Source organism: Vigna unguiculata, chromosome 11, assembly GCF_004118075.2.
Source record: "Vigna unguiculata cultivar IT97K-499-35 chromosome 11, ASM411807v1, whole genome shotgun sequence".
NCBI classification, from domain to species: Eukaryota; Viridiplantae; Streptophyta; class Magnoliopsida; order Fabales; family Fabaceae; genus Vigna; species Vigna unguiculata.
The window spans coordinates 14,380,210-14,392,608 of record NC_040289.1 but is presented as its reverse complement, the minus strand read 5'-3'; positions in this window follow the sequence as shown (position 1 = coordinate 14,392,608).

Below are 12,399 nucleotides of genomic sequence, written 5' to 3'. Positions count from 1 at the left end.
AGTGTCCAAGCCACCTAAAACTCTTTCTCACCATTTTATGAAACTAGTTGTGAAAGAAGAAAATTTTGCACCAATTTTTGCCTAAAAATCGAGAGCAACCTTGCTCCTTGGTGAACTAAAAGCGTGTTTTTCACTAGGTGTTATGCTACTAGTTTTCATACTTGAGAATTGGGTGATATTGGCTAATTAGTTCCATGCTTTAACTTGGTTATGATCTTTCTTGGTGTATGCATGATTTAAGACTTGAAGATGCTTGTCAAGTACTTTCCATAGAGTCTTTAAAATGTGCTTTTCTTGTTTTAGTCTTGTTAAAAGTTTTGTTTCAAACTTATCTTCTTTAGAGTTTAACTTTCCTTGTTTTTGTGCTTTTCTTGCTTGTCACTAGGTGTTCTTTGTTTTGTCTTACTATTTTTCTTTTCTTGAAACTCTTGGGGTGTTGTGGCCAAATCACTTGTCTTGCATTTGAAAGGTTTTGCATAAGTTTTTAAAAGTGTTTTCTTCAATCCTTGGGTGGATTTTGAGTGCTAGCCTTGCCTTGTTACTTTGGGAGTGTGATCTAAACACTTGGGTTGCATTTTGGGTTGGAATTGGTCTCGGTTTTCATGTTGTCTAACACCTAATTCATTTATTTTTTCTTGTCTTTGAGTGTTTTGTTGTAGGAATCATGACAAGTTCATCAAATGCTCCTACTCCAAACAAAAATAATACATTGATGAGATTGCTTTGGGATTTAGAGTTGTCTAGGAAGGAGTCCTTTGAACAATTGAGAAAAGAAAAGGAGCAAAGTGACCTAAGAATCCAAGAGCACATTCAAAGGCTTGAAGCTAAAGAGCAAGAAAGAGAGGCTAGGAAAAGAGGGCATTCTAGGCGCAACCCAACACAAGAAAAGCAAACTCCAAAGATTCCTAAGTTCTATGGTGGAAGGGATCCCAAAGTCTTCCTTGATTGGAAAGCTAAAGTTGATCAAATTTTCAATGAAAATCATGTAAATGATCAAGCACAAGTTGATCTAGTAGTTTTAGGATTTTTGGAGTATGTCAATACTTGGTGGCATAAAGTTTGTAAGAATTATGACCAAGGGCCACCCGCGGCTTCTTGGATGGACATTAAAACTCTTATGCGCGCTAGATTTGTTCCTCCCTCCTATAGGAAGGAACTTCTTTTGAAGCTCCAAAGGCTTCACCAAGGTTCTATGAGTGTGAGTGAGTACTTTAAAGAATTAGAGTCTCAAATGCGTAGGGTTGAAATAAAAGAAACTAACAAAGAGAAAATAAAAAGATTTGTGAGTGGTCTTAGGAGAGACATACAAGACCAAGTAGAGTTGTATGAGTACTCCACTCTTGAAAATGTTTTCACACTTGCCCTTGGGATTGAAATTCAATTGAAAAGAAAAAGAAGGGCAAAGAAGAGTTACTCACCCAACCACTACTTTAGTCACTCATGGAAGGGAAAGGATAAAAAGAAACATGATAAGTTACCTTCAAACTCTCATCAAGAACCACCAAGTAAAAGTAAGTCACCAAGTGATCACATTCACCATTCCACTTCTCAAAGATCAAGTTCCATTAAATGTTTTAAATGTTTGGGTTATAATCACATTGGTTTAAATTCCCCAACCAAAAGGACCATGATCTTAAAGAAGAGTAATGATGTCGAAAGTGAACACTCATCTCCCCATTCTCTTTCAAAAATTCTTCTTCCTCTAGTAAAACTAAAATTTTTGATAAAGACCTTAGTTATTAAGGCGCATGATAGTTCAAGATCAAAGTGAGATTGAGCCAACTCAAAGAGAAAACATTTTTCAATCTAGATGCAAAATTAACAAATGGGTTTGCTCTCTAATTATTGATGGAGGAAGTAGTACCAATGTAGCTAGCACAAGGTTGGTGGAAAAGCTTAGCTTAGAGACCATTTCTCATGCTAAGCCCTACAAGCTTGCTTGGATAAGTAAAGAGAGAGAAATAGATGTCAATAAACAAGTCCTAATTAACTTCTCTATAGGAAGCTACAAAGATGAGGTGTTATGTGATGTTGTTCCCATGGAATTCACACATATCTTACTAGGTAGGCCATGGCAATTTGATAAACAAACATTACATGATGATCATATCAACCAATACATTTTCTTCATAAATGGAAGAAAGACCACTTTACAACCTCTATCACCTCAAGAAGTTAATAAGGATAGAAATATAATAAGAAAATATAAAGAAGAAAAACAAAAGGGACAAGCTTTCACCAAGGTGTTACTTGCCTACAAAAAAAATCTTCCAAACCAAGATGTGCATCACCCTTCCTTCTCTTCCCAAGCCAAAAAAGAAGGCCCAAAGCACAAGCAAGAGAGGAAGAGTAGTCTAGAAAATAAAGATGGCCTAACCAAAGCTAGGGGTAATACCCTTAGAAAGGATGGAACAAGAGCTCATAAAAGGGAGGCGCAAATCCTCCCCCAAATCAAGTCAAGCTCCATCTACAAAGGCTTAAAGAATTTGTGGTCAAATTCTCTCCAAGGAGGGGAGGATGATGAAGGATTGACCCCAACCAAGGATGGAGGCACATGCTTAAGAAGACTAAACATGTTTAGAAAGGAAGTTCACCAATCCTTCATCGCTTTCATTTGTGTTTGTTATTTTTGATTCCCAAAGTTGACTTAGTTGAATCAACTTTAGTTGACTTGTTGACCTTTGACTAGGTTTGACTTGTTGACTATAGTTGACTTGACTTAAGCCAACATGCTAATCTATATTTATTTGCTTTGTAGGTTAATTAGGAGTAAGAAAGCAATGCTAGGTGGCGCATGGTGATTGGGGAACATAAATGATGTGGAGGAGAGAGTAAAGCAAAGGCATAAAACATAAAGTAAAAGGCATGAAGCAAGTGTACCTATGTACCTTTGGTCTCCTTTGTTTTTAGCACACTTTGGCCACTTTTTGGAGACATATGAGACACATTCTTTGTCTCCTTTTGTGCTAGAACGAAATTACACAACTTTCACAGATATGGGTCATTCCAAATATAATACTTAACACCGCTCTTAAATTTATCACATTGAGCTTTGGATGCTAAGGGAGGAAAAATAGAAGTAATAAGGTAATTGACAATATTTGCAAACCATGGTGATGGGAAAGAAACAGAGAAGGTTAACAAAATTTCATCACAAAAGTCATCCCGGATCGGTGAAGGATCATCATCAAACCTCTCTATCTTACTTAAGTGGTCTGTAACAAGATTTTGTGCTCCGCTTCTATCACGGATCTCCAAATCAAATTCTTGGAGCCAGAGCATCCATCTAATTAGTCAAGGCTTCGAATTCGCCTTCTTTAACAGGTACTTCAAAACTGCATTGTCAGTAAACACAATAATAGGAGAACCAAGTAAATATGATCTAAACTTCTGAAGGACAAACACAATTGCGAGAATTTCTTTCTCTATCTTGGTGTAGTTTGCTTGAGCAGCGTCTAACATCCTGGAGGCATAGTAGATGACTCAAAAATTTTTATCAATTTTTTTGCTAGGACAACTCCCAAGGCATAATTTAATGTGTCACACATGAGCTCAAATATGGTGTTCAATCCGACGCTTGAATGATATGAGTGGTGGTCAGGGCCTTCTTAAGGCAATCATAAGCCTCTTTGAATCCTCTATAAAAAATGAAGTCAACATCCTTTTGCAAAGGTTTGGACAATGGAAGGCCTTGTTGCTAAAGTCTTGGATAAAGCGGCTGTAAAACCCTACATGGCCAATAAAAGAACGAACCTCTCGCGCACAAGAGGGGTAAGGCAATTATGTAATAACAGATATCATGGTTTGGTCTACTTCTATGTTCTTATTTGAAATGATATTCCCCAAAATTATACCTTGTTCTACCATGAAATGACACTTCTCAAAATTTAGAACAAGATTAACTCTATCGAAATTGTCTAAACATCCATCAAAAGAGGATTCATACACTATAAAATAATCCATAAACACCTCTATGAAGTTTTCAAGAAAATCACTAAATATGCTAAACATGCATTGCTAGAATGTGTCAGTCGCATTGCATAGGCGAAAAGACATCCTTTTGTAGGAAAATGTGCTAAAAGGGCAAGTAAGTGTGTTATTTTCTTGATCTTCAAGTGCAATATTAAGTTAAAAATAACCAGAAAAGCCATCAAGAAAACAATAATGAGATTTAACTGCCAAGCGCTCAAGCATTTCATCAATAAATGACAGGGGAAAATGGTCTTTCCTCATTGCTTGATTTAGGCTCCTGTACTCGATGCAAACTCTATAGTTGTTTTGCACCTTGGTTGGGATCAACTCGTTCTTTTCATTCTTCACTACAATGAAGTCTATCTTCTTTCGCACAACATGGATCAGGTTGACCCACTTAATGTCTTAAATAGGGTAGATGATCCCAACTTGTATAAGCTTTGTCACCTACTTCTTTACAAAATCCAAGATAACATGATTGAGTTGCCTTTGTGATTGTGCCACTGGCTTGGCTCCATCCTCCAATAATATTTTGTGCATGCACGTTAATGGGCTAATACTAGGAATGTTAGCTAGCTAATGTCCGCCCAATAGCTTTCTTATGCTTTCTGAGACTTGCAACAACATCTCCTCTTATTAAGTAAATGCTCAGATATTTGGTGGTGGGGGCAACTAGAACATAAATTCTTGAACTTCTCCTAAAATTCGTAGAGGCTTTCCTTGGACTACTGCTTGATGCTAGAGATATCCTTCCTTATGGTCGTGGTCTTGGAAGCTAGGAAGAATTTGGCCAAGAACAATATTTTCAAGTCATCCCAGCTCATGATGGACTAGGGTGCAAGGTAGTACAACCAGTCTTTCACCTTATCCTCATAGGAAATAGGAAAAGCTTTCAAGTAGACATAATATTGTTGGGCATCAACGAGCTTCCTGGTGGAACACACAATAGGAATTGCTTCAAAATGATGAGAATGCTCAGTATGCTCAGAATGAACAAAATGATCTAGGTTCTCAGAATCAGGTGTATCAAGAAATGTGAAAGGGTATTCAGAGTGCAAAGAGGGATTGCTTCTATGCCTAACTCCTCTATGGAAGGTCCAATAAATTTTAAGATATAATGTTTGTAAGATACCAAGATCCCCCCTAGTCAAGCACCATATATGGAATATTTCTATCCAAACAGCAAAAGTCAACTATAAGTCAAAGTCAACTTAGAATTGAAGTACCTCCAAACGACCTGAAAAATTGAGAATCACCCTAAAATCATGAATACCTATTATGAAAAATTTGAAACCAAAGGTTGAAGCCTAACTATATGAACCACACACACAAAGTTTGACTAAAATTTGGAAAAAACAAAAATAATTTAAATAAGGAAACCACTTTATTTTGGGATTCTAAAAATACCTATGTGCTTGCATTGGAACCCCAAAAACATATATAGTAATAGCAAATCTGACAACCATAGCAAAAGTTATGGCGATTTCAATTTTTGGTGAAAAACTACACAATTTTTCTAGTACTACTACTACTGCTACTAGAATCACTCTAACAACGCACACACACACACACACACACTCAAACAGAAACACTCAAATGGAAACAATGAACATAATAATAACAACACATTAGATAACAATTAACATACAAAGTCAACCACACTTAACCCCCAAATCACGAGACAAAACAAATCAATAATGACAGCACAAACACTAACTACATAGAAACAACACAAGGAGGAGGGGCACGTAGGAAGTGATCCTAAGGTCGTCTCCCAATGACTAATTTTATCAATCAAAGATTCTCAATGCAACACAATGGGGGAGGGAGGTTGGCAGATTGAACATAAAATTCAAATCGTAATGAAAAAAAAATCGAATCTTTGATTCAAGTGAAAGTCCACCAATCAAAGGTCACAAAATTACTTGGTTCTGGTAACTCTAATGAAGCTCATGATTATGCAATTAAGTGAAGATTAAAAACAATTCATCATGCAATTAAGCAAAGCATACATCATTCAAATTCTCTCATGTAGATTAAGCATGAACAAAGGCTTATTTAAAGTGTAGAACAAAAACGCAAAATTGTGATTAAGCATCTACCAATTTCGCACTCATTCCAAAAAGAAAAGATTGAAGAGGATGAAGAGAAAACAAAAATAAAATTGCAATACATGATAACAACATCAAGGTTTCATTTCAATTTCTTTAATGAATCAATAGAAAGAGTTTAGCTAGACATGGAATTCGAAATACTACTCAAGGGAAAACGAAAATGCATCATTCAATTGAAGAGAAGAGAACCAATATGCAAAGTGAAGAAAAACGAAAACCCTAAACTACAATGTGTGGAAGAAGAAGAAAATGCGAAAGGCCAACAACGGGTGCTCTACAAAACATCAAAATCAGAATTACGAAGAAGAAGGTTCTAAAAAACATCTCTAAAATCCTAAATATGTGGTCACATCAATTCTGCCACTTAGAATTACAAAAATGACACTATAGGCTTCATAATTACAAAAATGTCACTATGGGCCCAAAGTGTTGGCCCGATGACGCGAACAAGTTAATTGACATGGTGTAGACATGGCAATGATATGGGAATGACGTGAAAACTCTCTCTTCATCTTAAGATTAGTGTCCAAACTCCAAAACTACTTAAAAAATACCTAAAAATAATTACAAACAGAAATTAGACCAAATAATCCCAAATTAATTAAAATTCGGAACAATGGCCCAATAAAGCTTAATAGATCAAAAATTACTAAAGATAGACAACTAAGCGCTAAACATCAGTCAAGATGGTCATAAAAAAGGTAGTAGAATAAAGGAGTATAATGACTCATCAATAGTCATGGTCAACTTGAAAAGGTTTCAATAGGCAGACTACCGCTACAAAATAGAAGATAAAAATTCTTTTAAAATCGGTCACTTTTGACTAAACAATTGAGTATTATTTAAACCCAACCATTTGTGGATAAACAACAGTGTGTGATTTGCAGCACAGCTACTCATGGCTAAGCAACTAAGTATTGTTTGGAACATAACTACTCTTAGTTAAAATTGAGTATAATTTGGATCGCAGCAACTCCTATTAAAGAGTGAGTAATTTTTGCACATAGCCACTTCCAACTAAAATTCAAAATTATTTGGACTATAACCATTCTTAGCTAAGACTAAATATTATTTGAAACATAATCACTCTTGGCTAAGATACTTGATTACAAGATAATGTGATTGAATGATCACAAAATTGCTTCTTATAAAGGGGTATTGTGTCTTACGAGGTATAGAAGATAAGTTTTACTCTTTTAGATAACTATAGAGCACAAGTTCATTTAATGAGTTAAATTTGCAAGCTTAATATTTAAATTTTACCGTTGTTCATAAGATCATAAGTTTGTCGAATTTCTTCTTTAAAGAGATCTTCTATAAGCATATAAGAAAGAGTTGTTATGAATCCTATTCTAGTCAATAAGACATGGATATGTTCTCTGTTCCACATGTTATGGTCATCCTCATAGACGATTAAGGTTGTATTAAATGCTCCTACTACAACATTGAATTCATAGTTCTATTTGATGGAACTTTGACTCTTATATTAGCTTATCATGCCTAGGTCAAATTACTTTTATCTTAACTTGCGTAAAAGGGAATATCGTATGAGGTAAATGAATTATGCGCAAATGACAATGTCGCAACCAAATCATTGTCGACTAACAGAAAAGAACATTAGAATAGCCATTCATAAAATGATGGTCTATGAAAGTAGATTTTTTACTTTGCGAGTGTTGGTAGGTGCATTTTTATACAATTATACATCATTTAATCTTACCATTATTGTATAATAATTCTATTTAAATATATTATTTTAAGTAGGATTTCTCCAAAAGGGGTAAAATGAGCTTTAAATGAAATTATATTCTAAAATATGCTTTTCTAATCCTTGTTAGAAAAAAGTTGTTCTAAGCAAATGATATCTGCTACATCCTCTAGCAAGAAGAGTCTAATTAAAGAGTCTATTATGTTGAAATCCATTAGACGACTTTATGAATCATCTATGAGTTAATTTTTTTTATGTTATATAATTGCATATATTGTTCTAGAGCATTCTGACCCATGCTTTGTGTAGTTGAAGATAAGCAAGCTCATAAATTGTCTATAGATGATACAATAATGAATTGTTTAATGATCCTGAAGATCATGCAAACATGACTGAATTGGATATTTTCTAGTAACAAAAAGAAGCTAAGATCCCAAGCTTAATCCTAAGTGAATTGGAAGACTAGAAAAAATTATTCAAGACAAGAAAAAGAGTGTTAGGCGCATGTAATCTATGGTTCACTATACTTGTGTAATGATATCGTTTAATACCTATATCGTTCAACACGTATCGTTTAATGCACCCTTTTAATTCTATCATCTAATGGATCTAGTGGTTCCATATGGCTTGTATTGTAGGATTATTTAATATTATTTCTTTAGTTAGAATTATTATCATTTTATTAGTAACCTTTTCTTTAAACGAATGGGCAATACTTGACATGCATTACAAAAGACTAGTGTAAATTGCGACGATTATTTTCATAAAATGTGACAGTTTTAACCACCACAATTTATGTCTGTGGCGATTTCAAATATCATCGATATCCATGTCGTCACAAAGTATAATATGGTGGTGATCGAGGTCGTACCCAACCAAATATAAGATATAAATGCAATACTCAGGAGTTAACTCGAGGTCGTCTCCTTGTGACCAAACCTTTCATTCAAAGCTTTCCAGATGGAATTCAACACAAAAAAGGAGGTTTAGCAGATTCAAAATCACACTTTTAATTCAATCAAGCAACAATGAAAACGTGTTAATTCCCTAATTCAAATGCACTTCCACATATCATTAGACACGAGTATTCAAGCTCTGTTAGATTAACTCCTAATGCAATTATTCCCAATCAACTAAGCGAATATTAAGAAAAGCTTTATTATACATTAAAGCTATACACATATAAATTAATCTTACCACCGAACAAGCGACCCACATTCATTAAGCATGAATACAAATTCACTTAAACACCAAATTATCCACTGCATATTAAGCACATACAAATTTTGAATTATCCTAGGAGATTAAAAGACGAAAGTTGAACCAAAACAGAACCTAATCAACATTATGGACAAAGAACTTCAAAGCTCATGCATTCTCTTTAGGGAGTCAATCACAAAATTAGTTCTCCATATAAATGGAGCTGCAAAAGAATGTAACCTTAATCAAATTCATCCTTTTAATGCACCAAGCAATAGTAAAATGCAAATGGCAACAATAAAAACGCAAAATGGCATAAACGAAAACTAAAATGCTTCAATGAAAGAGCTATAAACGAAAATAGAGGAGAAACTTAACAATACTTCAATAAAATGATTCCCAAGCTGTTCCAAGGTGCAAGAACGTCAAAATCCCCAAATGGGTGCTAATTCAAAGTGGAAAAACGTCTAAAAATTAGTGGGTGCCTCCATGGTCACCATACAAAGCAAAGAAACATAAAAATGGAGTGTGGTGGTAGAAGATGGTGGCTCCCCATGAAGAAGATGACCTAAAACTCGTGGTCACATCACCACAGACCAAAGTATTTACAAAAATATCATTCTGTTCAGCATAATTACAAAAATACCACTAAATATTGGCTCAATGACGTGAACAAGCTCATTGACATGGCACAGACAGGGCAATGATATGACAACTCTCTCTTCATCTTAAGATTAGTGTCCAAGCTCCAAAATTTGCTCCACAAAGTACCTAAGAATAGTTAGAAACAAAAATTAGACCAATTAATGTCAAATTACTCAAAATTCAGAATAATGTTCCAATGAAGACCAATTGAGAAAAATGCACTAACAAAATACACTTAAGCACTAAAGAACCATCAAGATGGGTACAAAAAGGCAATGGAATAAGGGAAAATAATGACTCATCAGGTGGTTTCAAGCGAACTACTGTAACAATTTCCAGTTTTTACATTATTTAAAGTGGTAGTTTCTTGGGGTAAATTTCAACAGTTAAAATGTTTTAATTATTTAAGTAAAATTAAATGTACTAAAAATAATTGCACTTAAAAATGTCACAATTCACATTATATTACAACATTTATAACTACAAGTATTATCAAATATCGTAATTCAAATATTTTTTATTAATAGTATCCAAGTATATAATTTCTTAATTCAATAATATTTTTAATAATGAACATTTAAAAAATATAAAAAATAATAATGATACTATAAAAAATGAACAAACATTATCTTTCATTCTACAACTAAAGTTTTCATTCTAATCCTAAAATGTTGCTTAACTAAATGAATGAGTGGAAATCTAAATGAATTAATTAATTCCAGGTTGGTTAATTCAAATTTATAGAACTTTTTGCTTAACTACATGGGTAAAAGAAAAGAGTAAGAATCACTTGTAAATATTGCAACAAGTGAGAGTTTAAATATACTAATTTACGCTTGTTTAGTTAATGTGAGATCTTTGTTTATAAATTAGATGAATGATTATCATATAATAACTAGTGAAGAATTCAACTATGGAAGAGTTGGAGAATCAACCTGTCCTTTTATATAATTTTTTTGTTTTTTTGTTTTTATTTATTTTACTATTTAAAACCCTTTTTTCTTTATTGTTTATATTGTTTATGTACTGTTGGGTTTATGTTGAAGTAGGAATTTATTTATACTAAGTCTATGAATTCTGGGTGTGTGGTGAGGTAGTAAGTGATGAAGGATTGACCCCAACCAAGGATGGAGGCACATGCTTAAGAAGACTAAGCATGTTTAGAAAGGAAGTTCACTAATCCTTCATCCCTTTCATTTGTGTTTGTTATTTTTTTATTCCCTAAGTTGACTTAGTGAATCAACTTTAGTTGACTTGTTGACCTTTAACTAGGTTTTACTTGTTGACTATAGTTGACTTGACTTAAGCCAACATGCTAATCTATGTTTATTTGCTTTGTAGGTTAATTAGGAGTAAGAAAGCAATGCTAGGTGGCGCATGGTGATTGGGGAGCATAAATGATATGGAAGAGAGAGTAAAGCAAAGACATAAAGCATAAAGTAAAAGGCATGAAGCAAGTGTACCTATGTACCTTTGGTCTCCTTTATTTTTAGCACACTTTGGCCACTTTTTGGAGACATATGAGACACATTCTTTGTCTCCTTTTGTGCTAGAACGAAATTAGCCTTGCACACACCATAGTTAGCTCTTTTGTCTCTCATTTTTTGTAACCTTATTGGACCTAGTTTCTAGAAGCTACGGTTAGGTATTTGTAGAGACATCCTTAGGTATCTTTTATTTGCTTAGAGGCCCCTAAACTCTTCTATATAAGGGGTGCTCCTAGACATGTAAAAGGATTGAACATTTTGAAGTAAAAACACTCTTGTGTCTCAACCATTTGTGAGAGTTTCCTCCCTTGGGAGTGAATACTTTTAAGCCTTATCTTGCATAACAAGTGGCGGCACACATCCACTCATCTTCAACGTTGCCATGGCTTCTAGCCTAGTCTTGTAGTGGCGTGCTTCGCATTTTTACCATTTCTTTCCTTTCTATTTTATGTTTTCTTCTTCCTTTGATTGTTCTTGGTTTTCTATGGTTTATGTGCTTCCCATTTCCTTTTTGTTTGAATCAATCCATCATCTTCTTCTCTTGAGCTTTGTGAAAGGAACCTTCACATCTAGATAACTTGCTATCTTAATGTCCAGTGGGGATTTCACTTAGCTTTCTTAATCAACTCACACCATATTAATTAATCATCTTAAAAAGGAACAAGATAATCCTTCATCAGTAAGAGAGTTGGCAAACTGTACAAGTAAAAACCTAGTGGGCTCGATGTACTAGTATAGCACCTGGCGGTGTGGTTTGAATCAACAGGCGGAGGTTACAAAAATAGAGAGGTATTGGACGCGTGGCGCCTAGTGGCCATGATGGTTCCGCCACGCGATACCTGCAAACAGTAGCCACTAGAGGCGCTTGGTGCCTAGCGGCACGTGTCCCTCGCCAGCCGGTTTAGAAGTGTGGTACGCCTGACAACTAGTGAGCTGCGCTAGGCGATATTGTGAGGCAAATGTGCTTTGCTTATTTTGGATGTGCGTGGTCTACAAAGCTTATGTGATACTTCAAAGGTCGGCTTGCTGGTGTTCCTTGAGTTGTGGCTCAGAATGTATCCCTTGAGTTGTGGCTCGGGATAGGGGTTAAGCACATGACATTCGTTGAGTTGTGGCTCAGAATGGCATCTCTTGAGTTGTGGCTCAGGATGACGGATGAACACAAGGAACTCTTGAGTTGTGGCTCGAGTTAGCGAGTGTTGCCGGTGTGAGTGTGCGCCTTGTGGCATGTATGGAGGGGTCTAGTTAGATCGCCTCATCAATGCCAAGCTGA